Here is a 23,120-nt window from a genome sequence, read left to right on the forward strand (position 1 = left end):
GGTGGAAGTAGATTCCAGAGATATGGGGCAGCCCGAGTGAAATCTTGTAGACGGGAAAAGGAAGAGGTGATAAGTGAGGAGGAAAGCTATAGCCTATGGGAAGAACGTAAGGATCGAGTAGGAGAGTATTTGCTTCTGAGGGCAGAAATGTATGGAGGAACAGTGTTATGCAGGGCCTTGTTTGTTAGTACCAGGATTTTAAATGTAATTCTAAAGGTAATAGGGAGCCAGTGGAGGATTTCACAGAGCTTGGAAGCAGAGGAGGAGCAGCGTGCAAGGAAGATAAGCTTAGAAGCAGCATTTAGTACAGACTGCAGAGGAGAGAGTCGAGACAGTGGAATGCCAACCAGAAGAGTGTTGCAGTAGTCAAGACGGGAAATGATAAGTGAATGAACCAAAGTGTGGATTCTTGGGTGAGGAATGGACGGATGCAAGAGATGTTTTTTAGGTGTTAGCTGCAGGATCTGTTGGGTATCATCTGCATATAGATGATACTGGAGGCCAAATGAGTTGATTAGTTTGCCAAGAGACAGTGGCATTGGCCGGGGGGCAGACAGGGCCATGGCCCTCCTACTTCATGCTGTGTCCCCCATGTGTGCCACCCCAGTTGAAACGCCATTTTTTTTTTCCGCAGCAGTGATAGATGAGATGAGGAGAGTGAGAGGAGCCAGAATACGTTTTCAGCAACCTCTCACTCTCCTCCGTGAGGCTTCTGTCTTGTCGCGGTTCCAGCTTATACGGGCGCTCAGCAGTGAAGCAGCGCACACCGCGGCAGAGCTGGGAGACAGAGGCCTCGCAATCCCAGCACTCCTGGAAGGTAAGTGAGCTTCAAAGGTGGGAGAGGGTAGATAGTGAGACGGGGGAGAGAGGGTAGATAGTTAGGAGGGGGTAGATAGGGAGAAGGGAGTGAGACGGGGGATAGGGAGTAGATAGGGAGAAGGGAGTAGATAGGACAGAAGGGAGTGAGAAGGGGTAGATAGGGCAGAAGGGAGTGAGAAGGGGTAGATAGGGCAGAAGGGGGTAGATAGGGCAGAAGGGAGTGAGAAGGGGGTAGATAGGGCAGAAGGAGGTAGATAGGGCAGAAGGGAGTGAGAAGGAGTAGATAGGGCAGAAAAGAGTGAGAAGGGGTAGATAGGACAGAAGGGGATAGATAGGGCAGAAGGGAGTGAGAAGGGCATATATAGGGCAGAAGGGAGTGAAAAGGGGGTAAATAGGGAAAAGGGAGTGACAAGTGATAGACAGGGTAGAAGGGGATAGATAGGGCAGAAGGGAGTGAGAAGGGGGTATATAGGGCAGAAGGGATTACGAAGGGGATAGATAGGGCAGAAGGGAGTGAGAAGGGGTAGATTTGGAGAAGGGAGAGAGGGGGTAGATTTGGAGAGGGGAGTAGCAAGGAGGAGGGTAGCAAGAATATTGAAATAAAGAGTAAGAATGAGAGAAATCAGTGGATTAATGTGTGGACGCATTGTGTGAATGAGTGAGAGAATAAATTAACTAATGTGTGGATGAATTGTGTGAATGAATGAATTTGTGAGAATGCATCAATGAATATGTGTAAATAATTTGTGTGAAAGAATAAATGATTGTGTGAATGAATCGTGTGAATGAAAGTGAAATAGTGAGTGACTGTAAAAGTGTTTGTGTAAATCATAGGTGTATAATTGATTTGTCAAAAAGGCACAGATTGTATAAGCAGGGTGTTTATGGGACAAAAATGGCCCAGGCAGGGTGTTTATGGGACAAAAATGGCCCAGGTAGCGTGTTTATGGGACAAAGATGGCGTACAATCGGCTGTTTGGGGACAATGTTGACTCATGCTGGGCTGTTTGGGGGCAAAGATGGCACGCGTGTGTAATTTGGGTGTTGGTCAGGTTCTATGTGGGCAATGTGGACGCTGGCTTTGGGATGTGCAACCTGTGATCTATGCCTGTAATTTAGGGCGTTTTATCTATAACTTTAATGCTGAGTTTTATGTGAATTCCAATTGATCTATACCTGCAAAGCTGGGTTTGTGTGTTAATGTGTTGGTCTATATCTGCTATGCTATGTTTCTATACATTATTTATGTTTACCTGCAAATTCAGGATTTCTATGTCTTATTCAGTTGATCAATACCTGGAGTGCTGTTTCCATGTATTGTTTATTTGATCAATACATTCAGTGCTGAGTTTACATGTGATTCTCAGTTGATCTATACCTGCAATGCTGGGTTTGTGTGTTCTGTTGATTTATACCTGCAATGCTATGTTTCCATACATTATTTATGTATACCTGCAAATACAGTGTTTTTATGTCTTATTCAGTTGCGCATGCTGTTTCCATGTGTTGTTTATTTGATCTATACCTGAACTACAGGGAGTAAGTAAAAGAGAGGTGTGGTTTAGTGAATGAGGGGACAAAGGGATTCTGGGGATGATTAGGGGGAGAGGACCTCTCAATGTCACGGTGCAGTCAGAAGGGGGAAGACTGCACCGACTCTCACAGAGTCCTAGTTACCGCCTCCTCCCCCCGGTGGGGGAGGATCTTCCCCGCCGTGGTCGATGGGGTTCATGGGTGTCCAGACAGGCCTCGTCTAGCAGCTATTCCAGGAGGGAGACCTGGGTGTCGATGTCCAGCTGGTTGAGGCTCAGAGCCTCTGTCTCGGTGGCTGGCTCATCTGACGGGGTCAGGTCCTGGACCATCTTTTCGAGCGCCTCGTCTTCATCATTTGCGGGCTCTGGAGGAGAGGGAATGGTGGGGGCTGGTCGTGGCGCCCTCTTCTGGACAGAGATCCTAGTGGGGCTCGTCTCAGTCTCGCTGTCCTCGTCCTCCTCCTTCTTGCCGCTATGTTTACGTTTTCTGGCTCCGGCTCCCTTTGGCGGGTTCTCCAGGGGGTTGTCTGCAGCGGAAACAAGAGGGGGAAAAGGGTCGGGTCTGCAGAAGCTGGGGACGGGGTTAGAGCTGCTGCAGTGAGAGGGAGGAGGGGAGGGAGGGAAGCAGGGAGGGTTGGAGGCAGCACGGGGGGTGGTGGCGTTGCCTCTGGGGGGAGGGGGAGCCTTGACAGCAGGCAGGGCCACGACAGTCTTGGCTTTCTTACCTTCCCTGGGGGCCGCTTTCAAGGTTGCCGGAGGAAGTGTCTGCGGTGCCGGCGCTTTGGCTGGAGCCTTGGTGGGGGCCGATGAGGGGACCTTGGCTGGGGCCTTGGCTGCTGCTACCGCTGCATATGACCTTGATCTTTTGGGGCAATCCTTGTAGATGTGGTCAGGATCGCCGCACAGGTTACAGGTCTTCTTTCGTGGACAGCCCTTGGTCTCGTGCCCCACCACTTTGCAGTGCCTGCAGGATTTCTGTTGGCATTCCTCTGCCTTGTGACCCAGTTGGCTGCATCGTCTGCAGGTTGTGGGCTGGTGGGGGTAGAATAGCATGCCTGTAGAATTTCCCAGGGCAAAGCTCTGTGGTAGGTGTTGGAGCCCATCTGGTGAGGTGGGGTCTGCCGGATCACGAGGGACCATCTTCCTGTCCAGAAGCCGTACTGGTTGAGCATCTTGGTCGGTTCCTTTACGATGTGGCGGTATCGTCCCAGGAAGGTTGTCTTTTCCTGGGGTGTGGGGGTTCCGCATCGACCGTCAACTTGTGTTTTAGATCCAACATATCTATATCCTTCTGGAGATACGGTTTCCAGTACTGTACGCAATACTCCAAGTGAGGTCTCTTCAGTGCTCTGTACAACGGCATGAGCACTTCCCTCTTTCTACTACTAACACCTCCAAGTATTATACAACCAAGCATTCTGCTAGCATTTCCTGCTGCTCTATTGCATTGTCTACCTACCTTTAAATCCTCTAAAATAATGATCCTTAAATCCCTTTCCTTATACATTGAGGTTAGGACAACATCACATATTTTATACTCTACCCTAGATGCATTACTTTGTATTTATCCACATTAAATGTCAGTTGCCACAGCTCTGACCATTTTTCTAGTTTACCTAAATCATTTGCCATTTGGCTTATCCCTCCAGGAACATCAACGCTGTTGCAAATCATTGTGTCGTCAGCAAAGAGACCATCAAGACCTTCTGCAATATCACGAATAAAAATATTAAATAGAGTGGGTCCAAGTACAGATCCCTGAGGTACCACACTGGTAACAAGACTTTGATAACTGTATTAACCATCTAATAAAACGTTGTTATAACCCAAAATATTTTTTTTAAGAACAGAAATCCCAATTGTTCAAGCATTTCTATCTCATGGGCTGTAAACATAATACTTTAGAATCAGGAACTGGTTTCAACACTGGATAATTTTCTGTTTCATAAAGAACCAAATGTATTTTGAATTATGGGTCATTTTATGTTTCATCAAGAATCAAATGTATACCAGCTCCTATCATTTTGTTCTGACACTAGCAGTCAAAATTGATTATTTTTTATAATATGTAACTTTCTCTTTTTTGGCGATCTCAGTTCTAAAAGGTTACAGCTTTAAAGGCTTGATATCCGCATTTAGGCTTTATTTTCCTCTTGTTACCTGTTTCCATGGCTGCAGTTTTACACCTCTAACTGCAAAGATAGATTCCTAAAAGAGCTAATGTATGAGAAACAGCAGCTGTAAAATGTTAACACCCTAAATGCTGGGTGAAGATGCTTAAACTATTGTACAATACTCGTCATTCTGTTTTATGGGCCTGACAATATTGAGATTAATTCAGTGATTTCTTTTACCAGATTTTCTGTAGATCTTTCTATATTTATTTAATTTAAAACAAAAAAGACCCAGTCTCATCTATAAATCCAGGTTCAAATGTGTATCATTTATAGTACATAAACAAATGGGCAAAACATTTTTTTTTATGTTTTAGGGGTGTGACTAGACGCTTTAAATCATGATTTCATAAGTGATTTTGTGACCCCTCAATAGTTATTTCTGTATCTGAAATAAGCATTTAATAATATATAATACATATTAAATAATAATGTGTTCTATTTACATCATTTAATTTGTAAACACATTTTGTGCTGTTTCTGTGTGCATTACTATGATACACTCACACTCACCAAACATTTTGCCATAATAGAAAAGGGGGAGATTGGGGAGGAAAGAGGGAGGGGGTACTTGGGTCCCATAGACGGAGTGTCGCTTCTAAAGAATGTCACTTGGGAGGTATGGGACACAAGGCTGTTGTTGAATATCCCCTTCTCTGCAATTGTAGCATATAGATATGTATGCTGCAATCTTTCTTATTATGTGTCATTATGATCATCAAGGGACAAACATCTGTAACATTCCTCTCACCTCACTTTTTCTCAAAAGTCTTAGATGAATAAATTGTATAAATTAAACTTCAGCATGAAGATATCATATTTATATCTATACACTAAAATTTTCAATTAGCTTTTGTTGCTATGCATTTATTAATGGTAACATGACAACAAGGAAAAAAACCTTCCTGTAATAATGAACAGCCAATCAAAACACACTTTGTGACCTACAGTCCTCCTACCCTTCCTACCTGGGTGCAGATGGACAGCGGGAGAGAGGAGCCGTCTCTGCATAGATGATGGCAATAATGGGGCAGCTCAGGCTACTACTGATCAATTAAATCTACTACAGAATGGAAGTTCAGGCCACCCTTCCCCTCTGGTGCCCTGGAGCAATTTCTCCATGTGCTACTTGATTCTTCTGGTCCTGCTAAAGCATAATGAGGGCTTTCAGGTTTGCTTGGCCTACAGGGTCAAATATGTTTGCAAGGAATCTGCCAGTCGCTGATTGGTCTATTAACGTAGAGGGTTAGAAGTCTTTGTTTAAGTGAAAGACTATGTTTTGGACCCCTTCTTTGCCCTGTCATACTACACCTAGGCAGTCTCAGTCAGTGGGATGCAAGCAGAGTTGGGTTTCCTGAAGAAGAAGAGGAAGAAGAAGAGGAAGAAGAAGAGGAAGAAATATTTTCTTCCTTTCTAATATTCTTCAGTTTGGTGCTGTAGATGAATTGCCTGGATTCCTCATCAAAGTGCCTTTACAGGCCATCTTTGAGCTCATCCAGCTCATCCCCTATGTCTTAACCACATCACTGAAGGTCAGACAGGTGTGAGAAGGATTAAATAGAAGCATGGTTACCATATTCTCAAACAACCTCAATAGCTTTACAAAGACATACATTTCATGTTTACTGTTTTGACAATAAAGTACATTTACTATATTTACTAAAAAAAAATACACATTAAAAATTCAGTTATATGTTTGAGCTGGCTTACTACAAAAAAACAAGCTAAATGTATTAATGATTAAAGACAAGTATGTATGTAGTTACAGACATTGAGAAGCTAAAATGTGTTCTTGTTTTCTTGAATTCTTTACTAACCTCACCAGAAACACTAACCCTATTAACATTCTGCTAACAAGTAGAGTAATTGTCAAATACACACTTACATTGCTGATATATATGCCTCTTAGGCTAGCTTGAATTACCGTAGCCTTTATGTCTGTCACAAATAACAGCACTTTTGTTAAGGTCCCAATGGCTAGTGGAGGATTAACTGCATCACAGCTTGAATGGGTCATCCATCATTTGAAGCTTTCACACGCATCATATTGAGCTTCAAAAGCAGATAGACCGGACCCTACAAACATGCTGTGATGTTCTACAAAATGTAAAAAACAAAATTCCCCAGTCAGCATAAGAAAATAAGCATTATAACAACTTGCTGATACAGGAAATCTATTTTAAAAAATATAAGCAAGAAAATTAAATTGTGTACTACAAGTTTATGTAAAAGTGATATATAACTAGCTCCTAATATCTAGGCATTGTGACATGTATGTATATAATACATGAAGAGTGTATGCTAAACTAAATTAAACATTCATTTAGTCTTTTTATTAAAATGTATTTATTTATTTTAATTTGATTTCAAATATCACAATCTACTCAATTATTCCTTAGGTCGCCTTAACTCACAGATAATACCTACTTTTCCACTTCCCTTGCTCTATTTAAATTCAAAGCTAACTATATTTTTATATTACCAGAATTTTAATTATGATTTACAATGAAGTGCAAGGAATTTTAAACAATACCATAATTCCAATACCATAATAATAAATTTTATTTCAACTGACCTCTCAAAGAGCAAGCAAATACAAACGTCGAGTTGGGGAATGAAATTATGTCATTTTATATTTATTGACCAGTTAGATTTGCAAGCAGAAACATATGGCAATATATTTGTTAAGACCAGTTGCATAACATAAAGTTCACGTTAACATATTTTCATTATCAAAGTAAAGTCTACCGTCAGTAGAAGAGAAGACGGATCCTGTCTGCAAAGCATTTAGATTAATCCTCCTATTATTGTCTTTTTATATAATTTCATGTAGTGTACACTCTCCATTTAAAAAATAAAGAACCTAACCTATCTTAAATGCATCAAGGGAAACTGCAGTCGATACTCCCCTTGGTAATACATTTGAAGAATTCATTGCCTACAATGTAAAGAATCACAGACTTCACTGAAGCAGAAACCACTTTTCTCTAATCTTAGATTGTGGCCTCTTGTTGTCTGCTCAGTTTGTGGGATAAGCATTTCCCCTGAGAAGCCCTTATCTTGAATGGCATGCTTCAGAATTCAGTGCTCCCTCTCATTTTATTGATTTTTGCAGCGCTTGTTTGTACTGTTTTCCATTTTTGCACTTCTTTTAAGAAATGCTGCATATCTGGACTATCTTTTAAAATAGTACCGTTGCTGCTTACATTCCAGGAAAGGAGTGGCGAGAGCTTTCTGTACATTATTATTAATGGATATTATTATTATTATTATATTTAGAAATTGCCAGTATCTCTAAATGTATCTCCACCAATAGTTCCCCTAACATGGTTCCACAAAATTATGTAGCATATATTATTCTTGATCTAAATCAAAGCTTTTTGATGCAAGAAAAATAGTGGATATGCATAGATAACATTAAGCGCCAAACTAGACGAAGGAAGGGGGTATAAACATGTTCAGATTTCTTTCATTAACTAGGAGAACAATCTCCCTGTATTTAACACTATAAGGAAACAAATGTAAAATGTAAGTTAGTCTGTCTCTACCTGTTTGCGATATGAAGCGACGAAAGATCAACTTCAGGGATATACCAAATTGTTTGAGAGGATATTTATCACAAGATAGCGATCTTTAATCCACATTCTATGACTTTCACACATTATACACCTTATCTTTGTTCCCTTGACCACCATGACAAATCCTATAGCTAAAGTATAGTTGCATTTTCCCTGGTAACTTGAATTTAAGTTTTGGTTACAAAACTATGCTTGTCTATATCGTTAATACACTGATCCCAATAAAATTCCTACAAATAAATGATAATTTGGAATCAGCCATTCGAAACACTAAAACATGTTTTCACATAAAGTGTCTTCATAAAACTGAATATGAATAAAACAAGTGAGAGATTGTATCCATTTGCATATGTATAAACAGATTGCTTGGCACTGGTGTTTTTAGCAAACAGGCAAAACTGTGCATCATGTTAATTTACTTATACTGTTATACTGTTGAAAAATAGAATGTAGAATTGGAAATAAACATGTCTACATTTGGAGCCACTTTGTACAAGATTTAAAAATTATATATGTTTTGTATTTATTTAGCATTATAATTAAAGACTTTTGTGTAGTAAAACAGTATAGGATTGTGTGCAACAAAAACTTTGCAACAGTGCCAGTCTGGCAATGGCGGACATCCATGGGAACTCTCATAATGCTCCCCCCACCATACGTAACCATTGGGGGGAGGTTTTCATGTGTGTTTTCACAGATCTACAAAACAGTAGCATTTTGGAGTGTTAAGGTGCTCTTTGGCAAATTTCAGGTGAACAGCGATGTTAAATTGAAGCGCAACCGCTTCCTGTGTGGTGTGCTGCCATGGACTCCATGTCTGTCCAATGTTTTGCAAATTATAGATAGGTTCTAATGATCCCTTCAAATCTTTAGCTCTTACTCTATAGCTCTTTTTACCTCATTGAGCATGCTGTGTTGTGCCCTTGAAGTCATCATGATGCCCACTTCTGGGGAGAGTAGCCACAGTACTATCCAACTGACAGACCAAGTTCGCTGCCACACTTGACTTCATCTTTTATATCTAACCCCTCACTTTCTCCCACCTTTCACCCTTCCAATCCATCCGAAACACTGCAGCTAGAATAATCTTTCTCTGTCACCTATCCTCATATGCTGCTCCTCTTTGCCAATCACTCAACTGGCTCCCCATACCCTTCAGAGTCAAAGTCAAAATCCTGAACCTTACTTACAGAGCCCGTAACAACTCTGCACCCCATTATATCTCTACTCTCCAATCCAAATATAACTTCTTTGTTCCTCTCATGACCTTGGTCTTTCTTCTACCATCATTACCTCTTCCTACTCCTGCATCCATGATTTCACCTGTACCCTTTCTCGGGAATTCCCTTGCCCATTCTGTCAGATTTTCTCCCTCATATGCAAATTGCATAGCCTCTCTTTTGAGAAGCATACAACCGTTCCTTTTTTAACACTCAGCCAGAATCCGTCTAAGCCTTCTGAATAACCAACAACCTTGACTGCGCATCATTACTCAACCAACTCATCTTCATCCAAGCAGTCCCCTCCTACTGTTTCACTCCCCCATCAACCTACTAGATTGTAAGCTTCCAAGAGCAGGGACCTCTTTCTCCTTTTGTACCAGTTTGTTATGGTTTGTGATTTTAAATTTATCCTACTGAGTTTGATTATAAAGCTCTACAGAATCAGCTGGTGTTATATAAATAAATGTAATGTAATACTAAAACATTTCAATTTATGAACAATTTGTCTAACTGTTGACTGATGAATATGTACATTCTTTGAGATTAGTTTGTAACCCTATCCAGCTTTATGCAAATCAACAATTCTTGATTGTAGGTCTACAGAGATTTCTTGGCTTGCATCAGCAGATGCTTCCTGAGAATAGCAAACTCAAAATGTTTGAATGTGTTTTTTATGTCAAAGCAGCTCTAAAACATACCTCCAATCCTGTTTTATTGATTGGACTCCAGGTTTGCTAACTCCTGACTTTTGTTCAAGTGATTAGCTTAGGGGTTCACATACCTTTTCCAACCCACACTGTGAATGTTTGAATTATGTACTCAATATGGACAAGAACAATACAATAACTTCTGTACATGGGTAAGTGTCAGGACCCTGGTAACCAGGTCGGGTAGGAGCCCAGTAGCAGGGGATACAAGGGGTTCTGTTTGCACCCCACGATGCATGACGGTAAGTGATGTGGTACAGACAGACAAAATAACACACGGCACAACAGAATACGAGGAAAGGTACTGTATTGATGTAGGATATCACCAGCAAGTAAAGGCAGTAGTCTCTAGGCAGGATGCCCACTGGCAGGGCTGACGGTTATGGAGGCCCACTGGCAGGGTTGACTGGTACGGAGGCCCACTGGGTGGGCTGACGGGTACGAAGGCCCACTGGCAGGGCTGACTGGTACGGAGGCCCACTGGGTGGGCTGACGGCAGGAAGCCCACTGGCAGGGCTGACGGGTACGCAGGCCCACTGGGTGGGCTGACGGCAGGAAGCCCACTGGCAGGGCTGACTGGTACGGAGGCCCACTGGGTGGGCTGACGGCAGGAAGCCCACTGGCAGGGCTGACGGGTACGGAGGCCCACTGGGTGGGCTGACGGCAGGAAGCCCACTGGCCGGGCTGACTGGTCCGGAGGCCCACTGGGTGGGCTGACGGCAGGAAGCCCACTGGCAGGGCTGACTGGTCCGGAGGCCCACTGGGTGGGCTGACGGCAGGAAGCCCACTGGCAGGGCAGACGGGTACGCAAGCCCACTGGGTGGGCTGACGGCAGGAAGCCCACTGGCAGGGCAGGCGGTTAGCTCAGGTACTGGCAGGTAGCTCAGGAACAAGACACGGGTAGCTCACGGTACAGGGCCAAAGCAGAGCGGTCCATGCACTTCAATGCAAAGGCCCTGACTACAGGGCAGGGCAGGTTAATAAAGGCAGGTTCCACTCAGGTGATCAGACCCAGCTGACCTGGTAATCTGATCCTGAGCGTTGCAGAGAGAGGGAGAGGGTGGCCACTAGTGGTAGCAGCCGGACATAACGGCAAAAGTAATCATACATGGTCCGGGCTAGCAGGGTGGAATCCTGACAGTAAGAGAGTGCACAATACAGGAGTAAGGCAAGGCCATCTTATTTTTTAATACATCTGTGAATTACATGATATACTCCACTACTCTGAAGAAGGAAGGTATATTATATGAGATGTCACTATTTCCTGAACGCACCTACTGAGAGCTTTTATGGCAAATGTTTGAGATCCTAATGCATTCATCTGCTTCTAACCTTATAGTATGTGGGGACTCCCACACCATTCAGGATAGTGAGCTTCACCGACAAAGGGTGACTGCTTTGATGGCTGGGCGTGTCTCAGAGGGTATCAAGTACAGCTTATGGACCTGTTGAGAACGCTGAACCCAAAGGTAAAAGAATTTACTTTTGTCTCTGCTGTACACAACACACTCACAAGTATTTACTTCTATTTAATCACTACTACTACGGTTAGTTAAATCCAGGAAAATCCACACAATTCGGGTCTTAGATCATGCCTCAGTGGAACTCATTTTAACAATGAGCCCAGAATTCCTAGTTAGGTGCTATTGGTACTTTCTTAGATATTTAGGCGGCCAGGAAGGTTTTGGGACGGGACAAGTAGTTCATAACTTGTAACACGTAGATGAACCCCTTCTGTTTTAGCAAATAGCAAAGGTAGTCATTAGCCATATCATTTCCTACAGGGCTAGAATGAAAAAAGCCTGGCAAGCAAAACAAATTTGACACTTAGGAGTTTAGCACAACATTCAATAAGCATAGGAAAAAATAAATCCCAGAGGCAAAAGAAATATACACCAGAACAAAACCGATTCTTGATATCATCTTGATGAAGCACAGTCAAGCTTAAGTAGATAATAACTGGTGGAACAAACCAGGTTGTTCCTTAGGCCTCAGACACTAGGATTATAACAGACCCCCAGGCTTTATGTGATGTATTTCACACATTCTATACAGATATGTACCAACGTGAGTGGAATGATCTTGACTTATTACAAAAAATTATTATTATAAAATTATATATTATATCATATTAATATTACAAAAGGCCAATTCTCCGAATCTGATAAATAGTTAAAAGAAAAAAAAAGTGGGTTAATGCATCTTTACTAGAACAAGTGGCCATTTGGTCATCTCCAACCTGATCACAGCCAAATTGTATAAAATCTTAAAACCAGCTATTACACCCCATCTAGCAGGGAGAGGTACCACTGACATCAATGGTTTCAGATAGAACTATCTTAATATTAAAACCAAATAGTGGAGCCAGGGAGCGGCAAAATTATGTTTTGCCTAGGGTGGCAAAAATCCTTGAACCAGCCCTGAATCAGGCTAATACAATTACTAAACTTTAACTAAAATCGCACCACTTTCCACATAGATAACACCTCAAAAACAATGCTTTCACTTCAATGATGTAGTAAAAAAATCCCAAATCTGGGGCTGAGGCTTTTGCTGTACTTTCAGATCAGGAGCTATGCTAAAAAGGTTCTGACAAAAATTTAATCCAACTGAACCCACTTGGTACATTTATTAGACAAACTTACCTTGCACTACATGAGAAACATTTTTGTCGTACTGAGAGACAGGAATAAGCAACTTATGCAAAGTCCTTAAATCTTGGCAGAAACACATACAATATCAAATTGCGGCAGACATTATCAAAGCCACTGAGTACTTGCGGCCTGCCTCTACATATAGGGACATGCACCATAAGCTTAGTCACTACTCCTGCATATCCTCACTACAACTCTTCAGAGTGTGGTAAATGTAGAGAGACACATGCTAATTTGAGTCTTTGAGATGCAATCAAGGTGTACTCAAGCCAGAGTTGGCAGTCCTAGGGGTGGACGCAGACACACACATAACAAAAGGTCGGACGCTAATGCTGATCATACTGGCAGCAGCTAGGAATACAGTCCTCCACCAGTGGATAGATGAGGCCCTTTTTGTTATTACGCTATTTACCTTTTTAATATATATTATATCTGTAGAATGGATTGGCTGGTGGCTATGCCGCACAATGAAGGGAGAACATGAAGGTGTTTTCAGAGCTTCAACAGAACTTTAAAGGGGTCCTCGAATTTAGCATTAACCAATTGAGTTAATACTGCAACAGAATTTGCTCCATGAGACAACGGATGCATAACTATCCCACTGCTGGATAACGTGTTGCAATTAAAACTTCCTAAAAAGTTTCCAAATGGTTTAACAGCTTATTTCTAAAAGTAAAATCAAAACAGTGAACACCAATGTGACTTGGTGGCAAGTGTACATGCATTAGTGTGGAAAGCCTTTGCTCATTATTTTTTGCGCATGCTTTGTTTTACTACAATCTAGAGTGATTTTTTTTCTCCTTTGACAGACAAGATAAGACCATGTCAAACAAGTTTAACAGCTTTTCTAAAATAGTATTAGCTCATAAAAAATGCATGAACAAATACATGAATAATTTGCAGATAGCATAATTGGAAAAATAGATTTTAATAGAAATGAATTCACCTTCCTTAAATCTGGGTGCCACTAGAAAATGCATGTAAAGATACATCCATTTAATTTTCTAGCATAACGCTTTAAATATTAATGATTAAATGATTGGTGGGTTCAAGGTGGAACTACCATGGTTAACATAATGAATATATGATTTGTTTTCTTATTTATTCCCTGCAATATTAGTGTAGTGTCATGGGTTGAAATTAACAGGTTAATTCAAATGGTTTTTATTTATTTTTTTTAAATGGGAAAATGCTACACCAGCAGTGAACCTGCTGGTCATTCCCCTTTGTGTTTTAAAACTTCAGTGGGCTACGTTAAACATTCAGCAATCGTATATGCATGTTTATAAATTCTGTTCCCCTTGCAAATGCTCCCATTACTGCAATAAAAGCACACTAGAAGAGCTTGCTTGTATGATTGTATTTTCTAGAACACCCTACAGAATACATACATGCATACCGTTGCAAAGCCGAAGGTTATCTCAAGAATGTATAGAATAGAAGAACCACTGCCAGGGAGAATTTCTGTTGTAGCAATTCTGCTTACTTTTTGTATGAAATGTTGAATCCGGAAAATAAATTTAATACATGCAGGAAGCCAAGAAAACCAAGCCAGAGTTATAAAAAACAAGAATTGAAAGAGCACATAAAACACTGTTAATTCCAGTCCCTGAAGACATGTTCTCAATTATAAACTGAATATAGAATTAGAGATTTGCATGAGCTACAGGCTTGGTGTGTAGACATTGCTATTCTGGAGACCATTAGGTGAATTAGAATGACAGAGGTCTGTCCTTATGAGACTAATTTAGGGGACACTCTCTACAAATGTCTACATATCGCTTGTGGCCTACTAGATCAAAGTTTCTTTCATTATTTTTTCTTCTGTATTTGTAATTTCAGGCCACTAGACATGTAAAACTCTTTAAGTGCTCACCCTATCCTGAACTGTGCAGGGTCCATCATTTAGGTCTGTCCTTATGAGACTAATTCAGGGGGCACTCTCTACAAATATCTACATATTGCTTGTGGCTTACTAGGTCACCTTTGTACCCAGAGGGCAAGGCAGTGTGGTCAGGTGGCCTCTTTGTGGCCTGTCCATATGATCAAAGTTTTTTTTCATTATTCTTTCTTCTTGTGTACCACCATCTATTTCTTAATGAAGAGTGAAACCAATTTTGGTAGATTAATTTACACAAGTCACCGTTATAGGGGTCAAACATGTATCCTTTAAAAGCTGGAGTGAAAATGCTATGGGAAATTACAAAGCTGAAAACTATCCTTAAATCTACTTGTTTGTACAGTTTTTAAGTTTTTTTTTCTGCCTGTGAGAAATTCAGACTAAGGAAATGTAAGTGTTTTCATGGCAATAACTGATGGAGGAGAAAAGTGCCATTTGTGCGTGTTCTGCATTTTGAGGGCGATTTTGCTCATCCCTAATCTTGAGCATCAGTAGAATTTATGACAACTTAAAAATCATGCCTAGTCCATGAGACTATTAATTTTAAGACATTTAGATGGCTAATAGGTCATAGTTTGGACAATTTCTGCTTTGTTGTCTTATCAGCATATCTAATTCTTTCTTTAAAACATTTTCTTTGTTGCTATAATTTTAACTGATTTCCACCTATCTGAAAACTAAATAACATCAATAAAATCACCTGACACTCCCAGCTTGATATATTAAGCAAAACAATAGGCCTTTGTCTAGCTGATACATTTAGCTATTTATGCATGAGTTGAGTAAGACGCACACACACTTTACTGCAGAACAGAACGCTTTATAACATTGCTTGGTACTTTTTTCATGACAGTACAACATTTCAGGTATTCTCATTAGCATTGAATAAGTTGCATTGCCCAAAACACTTCAAAACAGAGAAAAACGAGCTCACAAGTGTCCAACCACAATTAAATTCCTTTAGTGCATGTCTCATAAATATTACATCAGGAATGTCACACTATGTCATGTAAACATTAAGGAAAGCATTAGGTATTTTGATGCCTTTTGACTTTACATCTAGGCAAAGTCCAATGTAAAATGTCAATGATAAATTGCAATATAAATCCCCTTACAATTCCAACTATAGCCACTAGGGTGTCCAGTGTAACAATAACTTTAGGTACATTTATATACCTTGGCCAGACTTACTTACTGCTCATGTTCCACCTATTTCCTAACTAGCTATGAAGGACTAGCACTGTCCCATCGTGCAGGTAGCCTTAACTCTTCATGTGGTTAGCCTCAACCTTAGATGTGATTAGCCCCACTCTTTCACAAAGTATCTCCCCCAGAGGAGGAGAGCTCCAGATAAGCTACCCTGGGTAGTGCCTAGGTATGACACAATGACTGGATTGTTTCTGTGTGCTTTATACATGTTTTCCACGCATCCCCTTGTCAGTGAAGAAGATGGGATAACGCACAATGAATGTGTCTCACAAATCTGTTTATTACTTAAATACTTGGCCAGGCTTTCCCCTTAGGCTGAATGTTGCCAGCTCTCCTCAGCCTTATAAAGACAGTTAATAAATGTACCTGTTCTAAAACATTTAGAATACACACATCACTGTCTATTTTGATTGAAAATAAATAAAACCACATGTATCAAGTGAAAGGGGCTTTTATGTATTTTTTTATTACAATATTTTCAGAAACATATGTTCAAAACGTACATTTTGGCTATGCGTTGATCCTATGTACAGAAGTGAGATAAAATGGCAGTTTTAATATGTTTTCATATGCACTATATCCATCATATAATACACAATTTAATCTCAGGATCATATGTTACATTTATTATATAAAATATTAGGAAGACCAAAATCCTAACTGAAGGTTTCTCCATTAAAATGTTTGTTAAAAAAACGTTCTGTGTATTGTATTTTTTTTAATGTTTACATATATTTATTATCTCAATGAATTAAACTAATATAAATTAACTTCATAGAACTAAAAAGGTATTGTAAAATTAATATAAAATGTTACTTTTTATTGTTTTGTTTTGTTTTGTTTGGAACAAGTGCACAATCAATTTTGCTATTACTACCTAAAAGCATCTGCATATTTTACAAGACTGTCTTAAGAGATAAATTTGTAAAAAGTTAGTATTAAAGAAAGGATTGCCTAGCAACTGTGCTACCAAAAAGATTACACAATACTTGGCTTTCTTGACTATTCCCAAGAGATAATTAAGAAAAATCCAAATTGTGCTAAACATATAGGATTGTAATGTTTGCCTTCCTTGAAATGTGACATTTCTGAAATATTTAAGGTTCTCTATAACCTCACAACATTCATCTGGGGAAGACTGTGCTTGATGAGAATTGCAATACACTGCAAATGGAGCATCAGAAAGTGGGCATCCTCACCACTTGATTAGTCATTAAAATAATAATACATCCCCGTTTAAGATGTGGCCAGATCAGCAGGAATCTAGAAATCAATTAGTGGTGAAATGCTGTTATAGGTGTAATTTTGCTTTCCAGTATGTTACACATTCACCTGCAATCAACCATTCCTATAATAGTGCATAAGGCAGTTCATGTCAAATCATGTATACTTTACTCTTAATCTATAATTTAATTAGAAATGTAATATTTTGTCTGAGCAGTGAAATACTGATGACTAGTAAAGAGTTAAAAGACAGATATTATCACATGCTGCACAGAAGTGCAGTGCTCTCCCTTTGAATTAAGTAGCTGGAATGTGTGAAAAAGTAATACAGTCATATGGTTATCTGAATAATTAAATAAGTGGGACATGTTTTATTGAGCCTTGACAGGGTAGGTTATCTTCAGACAGGGATGTGTGAGTGGCATGTGACGTCAGTGTGGGTGTGTCTGAGGTTTAATGTGGAAAGAAGGTGATGCTATGATCTGGCTTGTTTCTGTGTAGAGCAGCAGATATGCTGCTGGGGAGAGCATTGTTAGTGCTTTTGGAGCTGGTTGTGAAATAATCCTGTGTCCTGTTCTGCACCATTCAAAGTAAGCTGCTGTCAATGCAAAAAGTGTGTCCTCTCATTAAGTCACAGCATGGGAGCAGGAGACCACTCCAAGGACTAATTGTCCAGCAGATCTGCCAGGGATGCCAGAAGCAAAGAATCATCAAAGTTTCACCGTTTCACCGTGTTAAGGGGGGAAAAAAATCACAATACACATTTATGCTCTGCAGCAGCATAATTAAAAGGAGCTGGATCGGTCCCAATGGACACAATGTGTTCTACATGAAATGGGAAAGAAAAAGGAATAAAGAATGTGACTTGTTCTAAGAAAATGCAATTTTAAGAAAAGATCGGATGAGAAAATAATTTGTAGTTGATGTTTGGGAGGAATAAGAAACATCTCAAGCATCTAAGAAAGGACCTGCTGAATGAAAGTAAGAAGAAAGTCTTCAGAGGGGGCATTGTGAAGTTCTCTTTTATATGCATGCACGGTTTGAGCCTGAATCTGATGTCTATTTTATCATATGGTGCATGGTGTGGATTATACAGTCTATGGTATGTGCTCAGGATGATACTTTTACAAGGTAAGCCTTTTAATTACTTCTCGTGTGACCTTCTCCTGGGGTTTGTGAACCTTCAGTGCCTTGATTCTATGCTTCCACATGGGACCTCCAGTGTTTATACCTGTGAGGAAAATACCAATAGCATCCTGGTGCATTGTAGAACCACTACATGCTTTGGGCAAATGTACTTAAGCTCATTGTAATTTATTGTGTATGCATATGGTCGCTGGCCAACATGTCCTCACTCAGCACTATACCTGCTTAGCTTTGAAATAATAATAATGTGTGATCAGAAAACAAAAACAACGTAATACTGGAACAAATGTTGACAAATAGTGTTAATTTATTATGATGTAACCTTTGGTTGTAGCAAGTATGACAAATCAGAGCAGATGTATCAATATCAATTAAAAAGAGATAATGTTTGAATTATAACGATCTTGATTGTTAAAATAAATCATCATGTTATTGGTGGGTATGTGACAAAACTGTGCCATAATTATTAAGGCAAGTATGCAGTTATAATGTTTTAGGGTTTATCGGAATTATAAAAAAGTAACGCCTGGTAAACTGACACCATAAAATTGGATCCCTGGTAGATAAAAAAATCCCTTTGTCTGAGTTAAAACTTGGCAGATTCACTTTTAGTATAACATGACTTATTGTGTTAGATTTATCAGAAAATCCTATCCCACTAGCCTTGTGAATCACATCCCTAATAAAGAAGTTGCTCAGTGGGTTAGCGTCAGATGTGACCACAGCTGGAAAAAACAGGTAGGAAGTCTTAGCAGTAGTGGTTTCCTAGGGGTTCTTATGTGTGGAAACAAAGAAGTAACTGAACATTAACAAATGATAATCCCTCAGGAGGAGTTGCATGACTACAACTAGATATGTTCATTACCTACAACTTTCATTAAAAGCTAATTGACCTTGGACATAAGAGTCATGTTTAACACATTGGAGGACTAAGTGATATGGTTGCGTTTCTGTGCATGCCAGGTCATTTATCAAAAAGAGAGATTGTTTAATGAGAGTATAATATATTCAGTATATGGAATTACTTTCCCTCAAGTCCCCTGCTAAAAGGATTAAAACCTTATTCATTTTTGTGACTACACTACACTGCCTTTTTTCCCCAAGACCTTGGAGTTTCCATTAAGTACTTCAAGGTCTCTAGCCTAACAATATTTATTAGTAGCAACACAGATATTGCCAGAAATAAATTATTTGTTGTTGAGCATAATTTTTAGGAACTGACAGCTGCATATTATCCCTTGGGCATGCCATATTTTGTCTGTTACTGCAAATAATAATGAAACCAGCGGAGTATTCAGAGATCCACACTGGGTTTCTCCTTTTCTGAAAATGGCTTTGCCTTGGGGGCCAAAAATATTGGAATAGGTTTAATAATGTTGTTCTGGATCATGCTGTTCCAGTATGTGTTTGGCGATAGTAATTCAAAGGTGTTTTGTTTGCTGTATTTTTAATTAACCAATAACAGTTGATTCTTGATGTAGATGAATGTATCTTTTGGAGACATTCCAAATGACTGGTAAAAGGAGAATTGGAGAAGATACTAAGACACTGTCAGAGCACTCAACATTGTCTGACAAACTGCACATACTATAAGAGAAGCACTTTGTGGCACAGTTCAGGTTTTTTCTTACTGTAGAGTGGTTTTACTTTTTTAGGTAACCTTTTTGACTTTGTAAATTATTTATTTATTTTTTTGCAGTGGAAATACAGCAAGATATATTTTTGCTGTAATCACACCCTGTGGTCTATTGTTCTTCTGAAATAATTTCACAAAGTGAAATAGAATCGTATGCATGTTATAACATTTTTATGCGTGTAGGTGTGGCAAACGTGCTAAGTGCTTTACAGTTTGTATTATGGGGTGGCCTCTTTGATACTAAAGAACTCTTAGCCCACCAGAGTTATAGTCAAGATCACTATTAAAAAAGTTGGATTGGCCATTAGGCACACTAGACGACTGCTTAGGGGCCCTGAGCTCAGGAGTCCCGGATGTGCTAATGGATAAGCTACCAGTTATATAGCTACTTGTTGCAGAGCCCCTGCTTCCCCCAGGCATGCAAAGACCATTAGAGTGAGGAAGAGTAGAAGCCCCAAATCCCTCTTCCTAAGGATAAAATTGCTCTGTTCTATGGTATCAACCAGTGCACTCTAGCTATATCTAAGCATACAACATGTCTGCGGTATATGTAACATATATATACCCATGAGGATTAATGTACCATTTCTTACAAAAGCATAAATGTCATAGTCATAGGGTTTCAGCCAGGTATATGGTATGTTTATTGGAAGTGTCAAGTCAGTTTGTGTATGGTTAATCTGGCAGCATCCCCTTGGTCTCCAGAGTTTATTCATGTGAAACACTCCACAGAGCCATTCCATTTTATCTATTCCAGATTAAAGACACATTAGTCCGTTCAGTAGGCTAGAGGGCCATTTCCGTGTACAGATGATGGCGGGGTCCAATCCATACTTTTATCCTGCAAGGGGTAAAAGCAAGGAAGTATGCAAACTTGTGCATCTAATGCCCATGTATGAACAGCACACCTAACAGTATTGTATTGTGCAACACCTCTTGATTATGTGAAGCAAAAACAGTTGGCTTCTCTGATAAAAAATAAATAAAAAAATGTGACTTCCCCATACTGATAATAAGTTACGTTTCCTGTTATATTCTCAATATGGTTGAAACTAAAAAACTAATCTAGGAACCATTGCAACCTCCTGGTAGGTATTTTTTTCCCATTGACCTGGTAGGAATGAGGTGCCTGCTACACTTACATGGCAGTACAGTGTTTATTTTTGGGCTCATTTGTTTTGTCAATTTCAGGAAAGGGCTTAACAGCTTGTCACAACCTCTTAACATGAACACAGGCTGCTGTTTTATTAGCATAAAAATGACCAATGGAATAAGCCACCATTCGCTCCAATTGTAGTCACAGTATATGAGGAGACATTTACTCTTAGACTCCGATTCAGTTTTGTTACCTTTCAAGCTATTTTAAAAAAAAAAAACCTGAATCCTATTAATATCTTACAAAAATTATAATTTGAACATTTCATTCAAAATAATTTGTAGTTATTTGTTAAATGTATAATATGATAATACAAAAAAAATGTTCAGTATATAAATGTTTGTTTTGATATTTAGGCAATTTGTTGATATTGATTTACTACATTAATTATTATACTACTATTTTGGGTGAATACGTTCCATATGTTTTCAATAATTAGAACTAAAAAGATATATTCAGTCAACCTCATATTTTATTTGACAAAGTAAGTGCTAATCATAAAGGCTTGGAAAATAATTATTATTGAGCATTGTACCCAATACCCCCCCCCCCACCACCATAGAAATGATATAATATTAGAACCTATATAACATTTACATTAATTTCAATCAAGTTAAAGAAATTGCTTGTGCATGGTAATCAAGTTGCGTTGGCACAATGTTGTCATTATAAGTTGTTCTAAACATTCTATGAAGCGGTTATAGATGGATTATTAGCTGATTAAAATATATGTATACTAAGGGTAGCCTCTTAAAAACATGTCCTTGCCATCAAGGTGCACAGTAGCTGACTACAAAGTATTAGCATAGCCAATAGGAATAGGAGAATATTCTGTATTGGGGGGGTATAGGAAAGCTTTTCTTTTTTATTGGCTAGTGAGAAGGTCTGTCTTTGCAAGGTGTTTTATTTTATTCATACTCTTTCATACTCTCTCTGAGGCATCATTTATTTATTTATGAAACCCACACTCACTGCAGTAATAGGCGTAGCCCATGTAGAGAAACTATTATGAACCATATACCTAGTATTGTAAAGGAAAGCTTATCAGAAAAATAGTGGTAGGATGGGGGATGAGATTGCCTGGGTCCAGTAAAATATGGTGGTTTTTTGTACCAAAGCATAATGTGCAATTCACTGATTGCACTGAAAGGTTGGAATCAATATTAACATCTGGTTACAATGCTAAGTTGTAGAAAGATCCATGTAATTTCATTTAACCTACTACATGCTGAAACATTACACGGGCCTTCCTTTTTAGGTTTTAATGAACAAGCTGTGTTCAAAAACATAATATATATATTATGTTTTATTATATACAGGAAATATATGTTCATTAAAAAAAACCACTTTATTGTGTGCATTATTGATACTGACTAAATTATGTGATTGGATTATAAATTTTCCCATTGCCTGGGCTTACGATGTCATACATGCCATAAAATGTCATACAAAATAAACATTTGTTGAATAGAATTGACCAACAACAACGTTATGTGTTTTTGGAAATATTATATATACTGAAAACTGAATGATTTATTTAGGTTGAGTAGCGTGTGTGGATTGTTGATGTTGGTCTGTATCAACACTGACGATAAATCTAGCACAAGTAATTGAATATCAGCCCTTGCATAGATTGCAATGGGAAATGAGATCATTGAAGAAGAAAAAGATATATTGTCTCAGATTCATTAACTGAGATAAGTTGCATCACTGTTTTAACTCTTTTTTTTCTCCCCAATTGCAATCTGTAGGAGGATTGGTGATGAATTGCTTGTGATTTACCTCTGGCAATTAAAACAGCCCTTTGTGTAGAAGCAAGAATTAATAGGTTAAATCATGACAGGTTCAAGACACGCTTTAGCCTTTATTGAATTTTATTTGATAATACTAATTCTTGGTGTTGTACATTTGGAGAGGACAACTTCTTGTTTTGTGTGTTTGTGTGATATAATTGCTGATGTTGTTTCTTCAGTGTTAATTGCACTAGCCACATAACAACATTTCTAAAAAAAAGACAGCATTTTGTGTAATGTGATGTTTTGCACCAGATGTTTGCGTTCCTGAAATCTGGAAATTCATGCATTACAATCTTTTCGTTAATTGGGAATAAAAAGTACAAGATGCCATGACACGATTTCTAATTTTGAGAACTGTTAAGCCAT

At 39.2% G+C, this 23,120-nt stretch overlaps 1 protein-coding gene across 1 annotated transcript in view; it reads left to right on the top strand.

Moving 5' to 3' along the window:
- Positions 1 to 17,462: 17,462 nt before the first annotated feature.
- Positions 17,463 to 23,120, top strand: part of GRM3 (glutamate metabotropic receptor 3) — a 118,052-nt gene continuing 112,394 nt past the window's right edge. The window contains exon 1 of the mRNA XM_053462152.1: positions 17,463 to 18,151. The gene's annotated coding sequence lies outside the window, so the exon portion shown is untranslated. The remainder of the gene's footprint in view (positions 18,152 to 23,120) is intronic.

This window comes from Spea bombifrons, chromosome 4 (assembly GCF_027358695.1).
Source record: "Spea bombifrons isolate aSpeBom1 chromosome 4, aSpeBom1.2.pri, whole genome shotgun sequence".
Classification (NCBI taxonomy): Eukaryota; Metazoa; Chordata; class Amphibia; order Anura; family Pelobatidae; genus Spea; species Spea bombifrons.